General features: G+C 37.7%; 1 protein-coding gene across 2 annotated transcripts in view; it reads left to right on the forward strand.

Annotated features, from left to right (window-relative positions):
- FNIP2 (folliculin interacting protein 2) overlaps window positions 1-13,251 on the forward strand; it is a 137,633-nt gene that overhangs the window by 11,231 nt on the left and 113,151 nt on the right. The gene's annotated exons all lie outside the window — the stretch shown is intronic.

Below are 13,251 nucleotides of genomic sequence, written 5' to 3' on the forward strand. Positions count from 1 at the left end.
AGCAGTTGTACGTTCATCACCAAAATTAATTTTTGAACGTCTTCATTACCGCACACACAAAAGTAATAAGAATAAAAATTAAAGTGAAAAGGAACAATTAAAGTAAAAAAGAACACTGGGTACTTTTTTTTTTTTTTTTTTTTTTTTTGCCCCGGTTTTTCTACTCTTCCATCCATGCACTGGACAGAGGGGAGTGTGGTCCACATGGCTTTCCCAATCACATTGTCACTCCTCATAAGCTACATTGTTATACAATCATCTTCGAGATTCAGCGGTTCTGAGTTGTAATTTGATTGTTTCGGGTATTTACTGCTAGCTATTCCAAGTCATTAGAACCTAAAAAGAGTTATCTATATTGTGCTTAAGAGTGCCCACCAGTGTGTCCTCTCTGCTCCTTTTGGAATCTCTCAGCAACAGGAATTTATTGGCTTATGGTTTCAGAAACTAGAAGGCTTGCTTACTCCTGGAGTTGGTATCTTCTGGCTGGCAGGCTATCTTTGGGGTTTCATGGCTGTTCTGTCACATGGCAGTGCACCTGGCACTGCCTTCTTTCTTTTCCAGGTTCCATTCATTTCCAGCTTCTGGCTGCTCCCAGTAGCTTCTCCCATGTGCAATTTCCTGTGCTCATAAGGACTTCAGCCATATTGGATTAAGGCTCATTATTATACAGTTTGGGCACTCCTTAACTAATAGCATCTTCAGAGGTCCTATTTACAAATGGGTTCACACCCACAGGATCAGGGGTTGGGACCTGAGCATGCCTTTTGTGGGGGACATGAGTCAATCCTCAAAAGTATTGAAATGAAGATGCCTATAAATAGCTATTTTTCAAGAATTTTAAGGGAGGGCCATGTATTATTTGTGAAAATAATACCATGTACTGGCACTGTGCTGAGTGCTTTACTTACATCATCTCATTTGTGTCTCACAACAATCCTTAAATGGTAGATACTTTTATTAATTAATTTATGGATTATAAATTTATAATAATTTATGAATGATAAAACCGAGGCTTGCTTGAGGTTACAGAGTGGTTAACTAGTGAAGCTGGAATTCAAACCCATGTCAGTCAGGTCTTTACTAATATGTGATACAATATTCCTTCTGTAGATGAATATTTAAAGTACCTAAGAGATTATGGTTCTGTGGTAGGTTCTGTGTGGTTTAGAAGGAAGTATGAAGTCTAAGTATTATTTTTAAGGAACTTATTTACTTGTGGAAATAGTAGATACTAAGGGTGAAAAGTTAATTGATAATACCAAGCTATAGTTCAAGAATAAGAGCTGAAGATCAGATAAAGATGAGAGGAAGGCCGAGAACTCTTTAGTCTGGGCTGGTTAGGGGAGGCTTTCCTGAGAAGATAGGATCTGATGGGTAGAATTCAGTCTGATGAAGAGAGAGGAAGAAGACTTTTTAGCTTGGAGGAAAACCTGGCAGTGTTTCTGGAGAAAGCTGTCCTGAATGGATCAGTTTCTCTGAAGTAAGAGTGTTCGCTGTGAGGTAAATACTTTAGGACCAGAGGGTGCAGAACCTTGCATGCATTTTTAACTTTAAGTTTTTAATTTAGGTGACCCCCAAAACTAGATGGGGGTCTCCAATCTATACTTTGAAGGTTAATAGAGACTGTTAGGCAGTCTCATTCTTGAATTCAAACTTATGATGCAGGGCCTATTAATCTTTCTAAATGGGTTCTTTTCATTGGTAAAACTTTCTTGTAAGTTTGTTCTGCAGATTAGAGGTAAGACTAGAGATAATGTTTAAATCACACAGCACAGAGCTTAACACATATTAGGTGTTCAAAAAATGGCTCTTATGATCGCTTAAAGACTTAAGTATTAACTGCCTCTCCTCCATCTCCTTCAGCTGCTTCCTTCTATTAATCCCATCTCTGGATGATCTCAAGACTGTAGGAAAATGGCATGTAGCTTGTCTTCACCAAAAGGTGCAGTACCTTTCTCTAAAGGCAGTAGGGAGCCCCTGTAGTTTTCAGTAGTGGATTGGTGAAGCAGCTTGCTCAATAGATAGCTTAGCTTAAATTTTGGTGCTGGGATTCAAGTTAGTGCAGTTTTACTGATATGATATCAGAAAGCAGAACCCCAGACCTCTCTTTTCTCCAAAGGAAAAAAACCCAAACTGATATAAGCCAGTAATATGAAGCTCCCACCTTTATGTCTTCTCTCCCATCCTGAACTTGAAAATCTGAACTTGAAAAACCTACCAGATGGAGCTCTCTCTTTATATCTTAAGTGCTCCATTTATCTCTGGGTAGTTTGTTATACTTCTGCTGCTCCTTTTATCCATTTCACAGACATTTGTGAAAAACCAGTTAAGGCTGTATCCAACAATTCCAGACTTACTCCAAGGAGAGGTGTTTATGTTTGAAGAATCTGGCTAATTCAATTAGATTTTTATGAAGCAGGGGGAGAGAGGAAGGGAGAGGGGAATTTGTCCCAGAAGCTGGAGAAAGGAAAAGTTCTCAATTGTCCAGTAATCTTATCTTACTGAAGTGTTAAGTTCCATCTCTAATTGCATGGGGGTGCTAGTTTAGATAATGTGCCAAGGGAAGTATGCAACCTCTGTTCCAACTAAAACTATTAAAAAGCAGTCTAGTTCCGATGGGTCTAGTTCAAAATTTGTTCATTGTTTTTTTTCCTTCCTACAGCCTTTTTCCCTTTAAATCCAAGTTGTATGGGACTTCGATCTGACAGCTGTTTATAGTGTTTAGGTGTTCTTTAGCTTACTCCAGCTGGATATTGAGTTTTACAGCTTGGACTGTTAAAGTCAATATTATGTTTAACACAGCGTTAGTAATGTGAGTTGTCTTGAACTGTCCTTGAGGGGGGTTGACATGTTAAAATAGCTGTTTAGGAGGAGGGTTCTCTCACTGGTATGCTGAGATTAGCAACTGATGTCCGAATTATGGTCTAATCACTAGACCATAGTAGGTAACTTCCCTAACAAATCCCAAGGTGTTGATACTTTATTGGGTAGCCTCTCTCTGTTCAGAGGACTCCCCTTTTCTTACCATCCTAGAATTATTTGGGATGTGGAGCCTTGACCGACTCTGCCCTAAGCATTGGGGCAAGCAGGCCTGATTTCTTTTTTTGTTGTCCAGTCTTCTTAGAACTGGTCCTTCCTCTCCGTCAGTCAGATTAGTATGATTGAGATTCCTGTGTGGCCTTATGGAGGAAGGTGGAGGAGATCATTTGACCCACACTGGTTTATGCTTTGGGTGATCTAAAATCCTCACAGCTGGAATTTTCCTTCTGGTCCTATCCCAATCTGGAACCTGGTCCATCTAGTTTACTAGGATTTGAGGCTGAAATTTGGTGTCAAAGCTTAGCAAGTAATTAAAAGTTTATTTGTCTTCCATTGCTTGAGGACCTAACTGCTCTAGATAGAGGAATGTGTCAGAGGCATATTTGAGAGGAAAATTTGTACAGGAAGAAAAAGTAGGGGATAGGGAATTGTAAACAAAAAGAATAAATGAAAATAAATAGGAATATATAAAATAGCTTCAAGGTTTTGAACCTAAGCAAACTGAGAGAATGGTAGCATAATTCATGGAAATAGAGAAATTATAAGGAGAAATGATTTTTAAAAAGGGACTACATATATATTTGGGAATATATATATATTTGGGAATATATATATATTTGGTTTTGCATATCTTGAATTTGAGGTACAGTTGGACACCCCACGTGGTGGTATTCATGAGGCAGTAGTTTTCAGAGGAAATATTAAGGCAGTATTTGCCAGATGGCCTAGGAAATCCATATTTTGCTCTTCAGACTTTTCTTTTTCTATTTTCTTGCCCCAAATTACTTTTGTCAAAATTCTCCTTGTGCTTCCAAATTCAGTTCAGATGCCACCTCTGATTGTCTTTGCTCACTGTCTCAAATTGGTGTGCTTGTCCTTCTGAACTCCCTTGAGCTTAGTAATTCTTTTTTTATGGCATTTACCATGTTCTGCTAGCCATTATATTTATCCAAACACTTTACCAGATGATACCTTGAGAGTGAGAAACATTGTATGTATTTCGCTGTAGTGCATAGGCATCCAGCACATTAGTAGGAGCTCAGTAAATATTTGAATACATTCATTAGAACCTATTTATTTTCAGCTAAAACTGCTAATTAGAGAAATATAAATTTATTAGCTATTATATTTAAAGTTCCTTTTTAAGTTTTTGCATAAATTTACCTCTTGGAAGCTTAAGAACATCTCCTATTGCTTGTATTTCAGAAATTAACAAATAAGTGTGTTCATTCTGTCTGTGCCTTACTGTGTTTACCCTCTTTTTGTTCTTTCTTCCCACCTACAAGGTTATCTAATTCCTCAGAGACTCGACTCTTAAGATTGATTGTTTTATTATTTTCTCTATCAGTTCCAGCTAAGATTCTTGAGGTTCACTGCCAAGAAATGTATGGTATATTTTATTAAGAATATGTGTGAGTTTTTTTAAGAATATAATTTTTAACAGTATGAAGGCAAGGTAATTTTCATTTTGTTTCTGACATCATATCTGACTTTTCAACATTTTGTTGGCTTTTTTCTCCTAGTTGATGTATGGCTTAAGTAAATCCTTTCTTTGGAAGGCAGCTATGCTCACCACTATTCCACCAATCAGCACAGCCCATAAATCCTTTCTTTTGAACAAAACTTAGGGCTTAGGGTCTGTTATAAGAATACCTTAAAAACCATCTTTACCTATACTGACCTGACCTTTGTCTGAAATGAAACTCTTTTACTATTTATCTATTTATTCGCAGAACCTTGATAGATCTTACTGTTTTTGGCCCTATCCCTGGCTAGTCTCTCACCCAGATCAGTAATGAAAATGTTAAGTTCAGCCTTTACACTCATCACTAAAAGACCATTCAATTACTGCTTCTCCTTCCAGAGAAATATTTGTTTATCCCTACTTTTGTTTTCTGTACCTAATCCAGTTCTCTATTTCTGATAAATATTCTAGCTTCCTGTTGTTTTACCTCGTAAAAACAAGTGTCCAAATACTTGTGTACTAATGCAGGTCGTATAGTAAAAACTTTAATGGTATATGAGATTCAGATAAATAAAGGAATACTTGTTTTGGTTCTCATGGACATAGTTAAAAAGAAAAACAAAAAGCCCAGGTTTACTAGTGAATAGATTGTATACTGTGATAGCCTCGAGGGGCTATTGGAAGCTGGTTCTTCACATTTGAATTTTGTGGATATCAGTTTTGAAATAAGTGGACTTACTAGGGCTTGAAAATATTTATTTTATCCATAAATTGTGGCTGTCCTAGTATTGTAATGAGAGTTGACAGTAGTTTTTATTTTCCAAAAAGCACAGCTTAGTTTGGGAAGAGGCTCCTGTAGTTACCCTCTGCAGCCTTCCTTATTCTGTGACAATCTTGCTTTTTATTTCCTAAAAAAGTAGTGACAAACTGACCAGTGTCAAAGATACTGAGATTTCAGTCTCCTGGGGTTTCTTTCTCCTTAGGATCGTGACTTTCTCTTCATGATGCTGTACTTTTAAGTTGCCACTTGAATTGGTTTAGATAATGTTATTTCTTGGTGGCGGTGGGCGTAGGAAACACTAGAGGAGAGATTATTTTCTGAGATTATTTGCAAGGCCCTAAGGTTTCTTTAATTCCCAAATCTTACATCTGGAACCGAAGCACCTGTGACTCCAGGTGGCTCTGCAGTCTCCCAACCTTCTAGCAGGTGACCATGGATTGGAGGATCTCCATTTAGCTGTTGTTGAGAAAATTGGGAATATTCCCTACCCCCAAGAGGGAAATTAGCCAGAGGCCCTTTTAATGGAATCATTCCTCTTGCTTGGCAAAGACAAAGAAACATTTGTTTAGCCTATGAAATGCAGTGGTGATGGTTTCAGAACAGATGTGAGCCACGCTGGAGTTTTTGGATGGTGAAGTTTGGGATTATATGACGAACAAACCATTTTTTCCTTGGATTTCTTTTCCAAAAATTGTGTTGAGTGAAGTACTTATTGGTTAAAAGTGCTGTTGTGTGGTAAAGACCTGTATTTCAGAAAAAGTATAATTGATAATGTGGACTCAACTGTAATAGCTCACATTTATATGGATTTATTTTCCAAAGCTGATTTATTTATTTTACAGAATAGGAAACAGAGGCTCACTAGCCAAGGTCACAGAGTTACAGAGGATAGGGCTGGGTCTGGAACACAGTCCCTTTGATTCCTGCATTGCAGTTTAGCTAGGGCTAGTTATTAGCCCTATGAATAGAGAAAATTCCCTTGTTTTGCATTTATTAAAAACTGTTACCCATTTATAAATAAAATGCCTTTTCTTTATTTTTAATCATCATAAACCTGTATATTTTTTTGCATGTAGTTGAGACTTTGTATTATTTTCATTAGGCTTGTGCTCCTTCTTGGAATTGAGATGTGCAGAACCATGCCATGTAACTCCTAAAATCAAGTCCACACTCTTTCATTTGGCTGGCAAGTTTCTTCAAGGCCCCTGGCCCTGTCTCATTTCTCCCTGCTCTCCCCCTCACACTCCTTACTCCCGTCAAAGTGATCTTTTCTCAGTTCCTCAAACAAGTCTGAGTTATCCCATTGTCCGGAACTTGCCTCCTCCTTAATACTTTGTTTAACCTTACCAGCTCCCATCTAGTGTGGTTAAGATGGATGTGGGCTCTGGCACCAAACTTCATATTTCAAATCCCATCTTCATCATTTGATTAATAGCTGTATGATCCCAAACTAATTAATTTACCTGCTCGGTGCTGCAGTTTTCTCACTGTTACATTAGGAAACATAGTAACCATCTCATGGTGTTGTTACGAGATTTAAATGGGTTTGTTCTTACAAAGTGATTAGGATAGTGTCTGACACCTAGTTCGTACTCGTACTCATTCTGATACCTGGAAGCCGTCGCTGGTACTATTTCTATTCCCCAGTGGACTAGATAGCCCTGTTCTTTTCTTTCTCAAACTCAGTTATTGCACTTAGCACCTTATCTCGCTGTATTGTAATTGCCTATGCATAACTCTGTCACCCCACTGTGAGGACAGGGATGATTATGCTATGTCTGTATTGTTCACTTTGGGATATAGCACCTGACACATATAGGCTCTCAAGGAATTTTTTAATAAATGACTAAAAAAAAGGACTCATTAGCTCAAGTTGTAAGCCTATGTCTTTGGCCCCAGCTTTCTTTCCTTTACGAAGATCCTTTTACCTTTCATTTGGGGATTTTGATTAGATAATTTTAGGAGAAATATGGGACAATGAAGAAGGGAGATGAGAGCAAAGATCGTCTTCTAATTTAGCCAAGGTGGCCCTGATGGAAGCTTTTGGAGTTGTAACACATTATTGCGTAGTGTAGTTCATTCTCCTGTTAGAAGAAGAGGCTGTATATATGGATGAGACCTCTAGAAAAGTTGCTGCATTCTTTGGGAAAAGGTTAACATGGGTTCCACACAGAATCATCTAGACTCGTGGCATGAGGAACGTCAGGGTTGATGTCGACTGAAAGTCTGTATTTAACCTATAACTGTCGCAGCCTCTCTACCCCAGTTCTCTAAACCCACACTCACAGGATTTCCTGGCATTCAGTTTTTGTTGGCAGTCAGGTGTGCAATGGCCGTAATGTAGCAGGAGAAGCCACTTGACTTTTTCACCTTACTTGCTTCAAGAACAAAAACAACATAAAAGGAAAAGCTTATGGGAGAGCAGTATAGTTTCTGACTAAATGTAACAGAGTTTGTTTTTTATTTTCCTCCCTCTATTCCGGAGGTGGTGGGGACCTTGCTAGTCCTAGTAATTACCCCGAGTAGTGGAGGTGTTCTGGGTGAAAAGAATGATTTCCCTGAAGGGACAGGTGGAAGAGACTTGCTGTGCTGCTGTGACTGTTTTTTTCAAAGCCATTAAAGGTTTGGAGAGTAGTGGAAGAGTGACTCTAGCAATAGATTATTTTAGAATCTATTGGATTTTAAAGGAGCAGTAGTGACAAGCAAAGATAAACTGACCCTAAACTGGACTTTCACAACAGTACAATTTGAAGAACAAATTCCATTTCTTGAACCTGATATTGCCTTCCTACATGTTCTCTTTATTCAATCTAATCCACCCTAATAGAATAATGATAATAAATTTAGTGAGCACTGACTGTACCAGGCACTGCTCTAAGCCCTTTCCTGTAGCACCAGTGTGTATATTCAGTATTTATAGTTTGTTTATATTGTCTTTTCTTTTTTCTTTCCAAAAAAGCCAAACAGGAAATACAGCAGTTAGGAGTATTTGTGTGTGTGCACATAGGGTTTGAATCTCATCTGTTCCTCTTACTAGCTGTGTGATTTGGGGCAATTTTCTTTCTGCCTCATTTTTTTTCATATCTGTAAAATGGGGGATAGTCAGAGTACCTATAAGATAGTGAAAGAAAAGCATTGTGCTCAGCTCCTGATAAGCCACTCAGTTGTGTTAGCTAAATAAGCAATGAACTATTTTTTATGCTGTGTTCTGCTTGTGTGACCTTTTTGATTGGTATCCAGTGAAATTTACCCAGGTTTTCAGAGCATGTCCATTCTGGCCAGTACTGGGAAGATAACTAAGTTATCACTAACATTTGTTAGTGATATAGACAATGTTGCCATCATCTACCAACAAGATGAGAGGACTGTAACCCAGACTATAAAATACTTTGTCATTGCTATTTTATTTCTTTGCGAAGTCAGAAGAAATTGGAACAATTTCTCCACAGCAGGAAGCGATGATGCCTCATTGAGCCTCTCAGTTCCCCAGAGCAAGAGGGGATCACGATGGGTTCATGGTGTCTCCATGACTTCAGATTACTCTTCTTTATGTTACACCTTACTCCAATAACTGCTCCTCATCCTCTTGGTTTTGAAGTAATCTTCTTCCATCTCCTTCTCACTTACCCCATGCCTTAACCTAAGAGCCTCTAAAAGGATTTGTGTGTGTGCGTGTCTGCATGTGTGTGTTTGTGCATAAAATAGCAGGGCACTTATCACTTGGAAGGCATTTTCCCATAATTAAGATTTTTTTTTTTGGGTATGAAGGCTGGTTTATTTATTTATTAGAACAATGACTATATTGTAGGTTAACCTGTTTTTTTTTGTAGGATAGCCAGTTACACATACCATCCTTTATAATAGTGTTTCTGATGTGTACTTTGAGTTCTAAAAGTAAACTTACCATTGAACTTGTACGATCCCTAAACGATAAATTTTCATTCAAAAACATCTATTGAACATCTTCGTATGCCAGGAACAATTAATTGCTAGAATACAAGAATGAAAAAAGATACGTTCCTGCCCTTGAGGAGTTCAGTTCATGACTGTTTTTCCATATTATTTGTTTTAACACGTATTATAGGAGCTAATGGTATATGAGAAGGTAGAGACAAGGAGACCTAACAAAACTTATTAAGGTTTGTTAAATGACTAAGGTCTCTCAGTCTGTTTTTTCCCTTTCACCTAACTTCCTTACGTTATCTTTTTGTTTGAAGATTTAGATACTAAATATATTTTTGAATCGTTTCATTATTTGTGCTCATACTTTAAAATATTCTCATTGTCTTGTCATATTATCCGCAGATGATTTTGTAAAAATACAAACCAAGATATGATTAGAACTTGTTGACCAACTTTCTGAAAATCTAACTCAGTGGAATGGAGAAGGATGAGGGTAGGGAAGTAGGTGGAGGAAGAGGAGGGGGCAGCAGTAAATGAGAAGGTAGAGTTTGCTCATAGGAATTTGTGGTTTCTCCCTAAATACACTCAGACAGTGTTGCCTCTGGTCTCTTCATTAACTTCATTTTTATTTTTAAGTGTCCACGAATACAGCAAACTTTAGGTGTTTCTTCTGCATTGAGAGCCCCTTAAAGAGTTTTCATATTGGTATCTTTTGTGATCCCAGAAATCCTACCTGTTGGAACTAGTCACTGTTGAGATGCAGGAAATTCTCTTTTGGAATGTTGTCGCTTTCCATGTTCTTACAGAGTGTAATGCCTCTCTGCCCGTACATCAGTAGTGACCCTCTGTGTTTCATTTCCCACATGTTTTTTGTTTTGTGTATAATAAAAAAACAAAGGTTATATAAATCTATAATCTTGAATTCATTAGATGCTTTATGGAAGGATCAAAAGTAGTTGAAAGGTGGGGGTATGGGGTGTCAACTCTTGGTGCAATATCCCCAAGGAGATGAGAGACAATGAGACTCAGAGCCCAGAGTCTATCTAGTTTTCTTTTCAAACTAGTAGATGCAAACCTTTTTCTCATAGAAAGAGGCAAATGTGAATGTGCGTATGATTCTGGGTAATAAAAATTTACTGAGTGCCTTCTATATGTCAAACACTATGCTAGTTTCTGGTAACAAATGGAGGAAAAGGACATGATTCTGCTTTCAAGGAGCTTATGTTAAGTAGAGGAAATGAACACACAAGAACTATATCAGGGACTAAGTACAGTTACTGGGCAGCGCTCAGTGGCCTTAGGTTGTAGAAGTTGAAGAGCAGCTTGATCCTGGAATGGGTTTTGGGGGCCATTCCAACTGAAGAACAGATGAAGTGGGGAATTGAAGTGATGATTAATAGGGTGTGCAAGATAAAAGAAGTGAAGTTAGGATGAGTTTAATAAAGGAAGAGATATCAAGGGACTGGGGATTACATCATGTCAGAGGGCAGGCTTGGAAGGAGTAAGATAACTGCAAGGATAGAAGACTGTAGCCAAAGTCATCTTGGAAAATGGGTGAGGGTAGAAATGAAGGCTGTTAAAGAAAGCAAAGAAAAGCATATTTGTTGTTGGCTAGGCCATTCACTGTGACATTGAGTTCAAAGGGCATGATATAGTGATACTTAGGTCAGAAGGCCCAGATAGCTAATAGACATTTGTGTGTTCACTGGGTGCAGCTGTGTGTGCAAGTTTCTAGAGATTCCAAGAGCCCTGAGACATGCTCCAAGGATTTTTCCAGTCCAGGTATAAAAGCAAGTATAAGGAGGCCTACGCAAAGTATCAAAATGAGAGGTAAGGATCTTTACTGCTCAAAATACAGGATAAGTTTTGGTTTATAAGTTGGTCTACCCTTCTTCCCCTCTTGTGCTTGGGAAGGACATGGAGAAGGAATCAATGAGATTTCTTTACTGACTAGATTTAGAGAGAAGTGGGAAGGGGAGAGAGGAGAATGATCAACAGTTACTCCAAATGGTTGACTGGTTGCCATGAGATATTTTTTCTTCTGCAGAGTTAGAATGACATTATACTTTCAGAGTTTTCTCTGTTTTTGCTTGGTGCCCATAATTCTTCAATTTTCAGTTCCCTTCATGTCATTTTCATTATTATGGTATTTGAGATTGGTGAATGTACTTCATCTTGCATTTAAACTTATGGTTTGATAAATAAGGGTTATGATTCTTCTCAGTTCTCTTTGTGTAGGCATGGCGGAAGGGACCAGCTTCCTCTTGACTGTAAGGTTACCCTGACAACTTGAGAGATACTCTGATTCTAGCCTTTCGAACTTACCCACTGGTCACCGGATTAAATTTCATATCTTCTCTCATTGATCATGGTGGGATTTGGAGGTAGAACAGAGGTAAATCATACACATATCCCACCATTATAGTTCTTTTTTTTAAGAGTTCTCTGGAGTTTTTTTGCCTATTTTGATAGTCACTAACAACATGTGTCTCGTGAGCATTTGAAATATGGCTAGTCCGAATTGAGAAGTTCTCTAAGTGTAAAATTCACAGTAGATTTCTGAGACCGAGTATGGAAAAAAAAAAAAACAGAAAATAATTCATTAATGATATTTTATATTGATTACATGTGGAAAATATTTTGTATATATTGGGTTAAATAAAATAAGTTATTAAAATGAATTTATTTTTGTCTTTTTAAAATGTGGCTGCTAGGAAATTTAAAGTTATGTTTATGGCTTACATTATATTTCTGATGGACACTAGTGTTCCCTTTGAATTATTCCAGGGAATATTAGAAAATGGCTGTATTAGATGGTAATACTTCTAAAGACCAAATTCTTGGGTCAGTTGTATTTGTAATGCCATTGAAGTTTCAAAGTACCTGGAGGTAGCTCTTGTAAACAAAAGGAGTACTGTCTTTGATGCCCAAAATTCCCTCTGCTATTTTTTTTTTCCTTAGAAATTCTGCAATAACAAATAAAATGAAGCCAGCATTCACAACAACTCTTCTAATAGATTATAACTGAGTCCCTTTAAGAATTGATCTCAGGATTAGCATTAGCTTGTGTTTTGAGCTAATAAAAAACAGTCAGATGTTTAAGTATGTTACTGTTTTTCAAAGGAACATTTGAATCTATGTCACACTGAGTTGGTTTAATGAGGTTTTGTAGTCCCTGAGAGAGTGACTATTTTCAGAACTTAGGTGAGCTGCTATTCTCAAGGCAGCCTTTGTAAATATGACAGAAAAGAGGTTAGATTGAAAGGTTCTAATTTAAGAACCATACTAAATGCCTTCTCTCTGCTCAATGTTAGCTTAGCCACACAAGCAAAACACAAAAGAAATGAAAGACATGGTCCATGTCCTCATGCAGTTCATCGTGGTTCAGGGGCTCATAATGGATATTCCAATATTCTGAAGTATGTGGTAAGGTGCAAGAAGAGATTAATATCTTAGAATAGCAGCTACAGTAACAAAATTGGAAAATTATTTATTTAAAAAAATGAGAATTCAAGCTTACCCTGAATAAACCACTTCCACATGTATTCTTTTGTAGGAATTGTGCATGTAGCCTGCAGCTGTTTTTCCCTACACTGGGACCCATGACAGTGTGTAAGAAATAGGGACTGTTGTTCTATGACGCATAGCCAAAGGGAAAAGTTGAACCATGGTTACAGTTGGGGAGATGCTTATCTATAAAAAACAACTAGAGAATCCTTTGGAGGCATTTTATATAGGGTCCATGTTTTCTTCCCATTATAGATGTTGAAAGAGCCTTAGAAAGGGTCATTGTTGAACGTTTTCACGGAACAGATGGCCTCTGGTTTGGGTCCTGAAAGAGCTTAGAGAATTCAGCTTGAAGAGTTAGATAAAGGTCATTTTAAGATGGGGAAATTGGTGTGAGTGAAGGTATGCAGGGGGATAAAGGGGGATTTATCAGTGGAAAAAAGAATGTCATGTATTAATTTGGAAGCTAATTATTTCATAGATACAATGTTTTAGCTTTTTCACTAATTTGTTCTAGAGTTTATTGTTCCCGAAGAGACTTTGCAGTGAGTCCATT

Source organism: Choloepus didactylus, chromosome 3 (genome assembly GCF_015220235.1).
Source record: "Choloepus didactylus isolate mChoDid1 chromosome 3, mChoDid1.pri, whole genome shotgun sequence".
NCBI lineage: Eukaryota > Metazoa > Chordata > Mammalia > Pilosa > Megalonychidae > Choloepus > Choloepus didactylus.